The 2,775-nt window shown below is 38.2% G+C and overlaps 1 pseudogene; it reads left to right on the top strand.

The window, feature by feature from the left end:
* The first annotated feature begins 1,910 nt into the window (after nt 1–1,910).
* LOC127689658 (60S ribosomal protein L9-like) lies at nt 1,911–2,551 on the top strand (annotated as a pseudogene).
* The last annotated feature ends 224 nt before the right edge of the window (nt 2,552–2,775 follow it).

The following is a 2,775-nucleotide window of genomic DNA, read 5'->3' on the forward strand; positions in this document are numbered from 1 at the left end:
TTGTCTTGTCAACCTTAGCTGAAGGTTGAGTGATCCAATATCCCTAATCTTTCTGGTCTCTTAAACTAGGAGATTTGAGATGACATGGGGATGAACCCTGAGGTCTTCACTAGGCCAAGACTGTGACGTTCCTGGATAAATACAGGATATAGCTGACTAAGCATTCTCTTGGTCATTGTGAGGATTCTAACAAGGGAAGCCAATTCCCACAGACATTTAGCTCCTGATTTGCACCTCCATACCAGAGAAAGGCCAGGCTCCACCTGTTTGTTATTTAAAAGTTTCTTCTTAGCCCATTAAAGTAGACACTTCTAAAGACTTGTTAGTGCTGGAGTTCTAGTTTGAGAAAATTTTTCAAATACTTTTTACTGTCCAAGAGAGTATGGTTAAACATTTTGGCTGATCTATGATTCTAGGGTATTCTTAAAATCTTAAGATTTTAGGGTTTTGTTCCATTATTTTTAGAAAACTTTTTTAGGTAGCTGAAGAAAGCTTGAATCGGAAGCAAGATGGCAAAAGGGCTGTCATTCTTTGGAAAGCATCACAATAAGATGCACATGTTGTGCCACCTCTATGACTCTAAGGCCTGCCACCTTCAGAAGCCGGCCTGTGGCAAATGTGCCTCCCTGCCAAGCTCAAGAGGAAGTATAACTGGAGTGCCAAAGCTAAGAGATGAAACACTACCACTGCTAGGTGATGAAGCACCTAAAATTGTTTCTCGCGGATTTTGACATAGACATGGATTCTGTAAAGGAACAACACCTAAATCCAAGAGGGCAGCTGCTACACCATCCAATTCATCCTGTGGATTCTTCTTTTCTTTTCTTTCTTCTCTTTTTATTAGGTATTTTCTTTATTTACATTTCAAATGTTATCCCCTTTTCTCATTTCCTCTCCGGAAAACCTCCTATTCCCTCCCCACTTCCCCTGCTCACTAACCCACCCACTCCCGCTTCCCTTTCCTAGCATTCCCCTACGCTGGGGCATCGAGCCTTCACAAGTCCAAGGGCCTTTCCTCTCAATGATGTCTGACAAAGCCATCCTCTGCTGGACATGCATCAAGAGCCATAGGTCCCTCCATGTGTACTCTTTGGTTGGTGGTTAGGTCCCTGGGAGATCTGGGAGTACTGGTTGGTTCATATTATTGTTCCTCCTTTGTAACTGCAAACCTCTTCAGCTCCTTGGGTCCTTTCTCTAGCTCCTCCATTGGGGACCCAGTGCTCAGTTCAATGGTTGGCTGAGAGCATCCGCCTCTGTATTTGTCAGGCACTGGCAGAGCCTCTCCATCCTGAGGATTTCAATCAGTCAAAAAAATAAATGTTCTGGTTTTGAAAAAAGTAAACAGCTTGAAGCAATAACTTATGCAGGCAAAATGATAAGGTATTTTAGTCCATTTGAATCATAATACTCAGATTACTTTTACAAATAAGGATTATTTAATATAACAACTATTTAATATTTTGATATTAAAATTTTGTGTTTGAGGGTTTTTTTGGTCATCCTCTTGAATAATCAATTAGATCACTAAATTACTGTTTTCAATATTTAATATAAATAATTTTTAAAATTGGAAAATATACTTCTTTTAGATTACTAAATATATGACTTTTGTAAATATGTCAGTAAAAGGTAAATCTTTAAAAAAAATAACAAAATAAAATAAAAATGATCACATCAAAGTTGAACAATACAGACAGACCAACAGAGGGAGAAGAGGCCAGGAGAAGTCATGAGAGTCAGAAAGCCACACACTCATGAGTTCCATAAATCATTTTAGAACAGTTGTACTTTATGTAGGTGTTTCAATGAAAAATACCTTTTCCTACTATGTAATTCTGAAAGAAAAAAACATGTTTTGAAACCAATTATTAAGAAATATCTTACAGCTTTTTGCCACATCTACTGCAAGAATGGAGACCATTCTCAGCAATCAGACTGTCAGACATTCCATAAAATGTCAACATCATTTTGAAGGGGCACACAGTCATTGTGAAGGGTCCAGGGGAACTCTGCGGAGGGACTTTAATCACATGAATGTAGAACTGAGTCTCCTCACAAAGAAAAAGAAGAGACTCCGGGTTGACAGATGGTGGGGTAACAAAAAGGAACTGGCCACTGTCAGAACCATCTGCAGTCATGTTCAGAACACGATCAAGGGTGTTATGGGGGCTTCTGTTACAAGATGAGGTCTGTGTATGCTCACATCCCCATCAACGTCCTTATTCGGGAGAACGGTTCTTTGGATGAAGTCTGAAATTTCTTGGGTTAAAAATGCATCAGCAGGGTTTGGAGGAGGACAGGTGTTGCTTGTTCTGTCTCTCAAGCCCAGAAGGATGAATTAATCCTCTAATGGAATGATACTGAACTTGTTTCAAATTCAGCAGCTCTGATTTAGCAAGCCACAACAGTTAAAAGCAAGGATATCAGGAAGTTTTGGGATGGAATCTATGTGTCTGAGAAGGGAACAGGCTGGCAAATAAGACCTAAGTTATCCAGCTCCAAAAACGAGATCCTAATTCCAAGGATAATTTGGAGTCTTTGGGGAAAATAAAAGGCTTATATATTGAAAAAAAGAAAAGAAATATCTTAAAATATTATATTTGGCCATCTAGTCATATATAAGAATTGTTTTACTAAAAAAAAAAATCAACTTTGTTTAGATTCTTATATTATAAATTTAGCCATTGGAAGTATATAGTCAACTAGTACTCAAGCATGATTATAAAATTGAATAGTCATCATAATTAGTTTTAAAACAGAAATGTCACAACCATC

Source organism: Apodemus sylvaticus, chromosome 7, assembly GCF_947179515.1.
Source record: "Apodemus sylvaticus chromosome 7, mApoSyl1.1, whole genome shotgun sequence".
Classification (NCBI taxonomy): Eukaryota; Metazoa; Chordata; class Mammalia; order Rodentia; family Muridae; genus Apodemus; species Apodemus sylvaticus.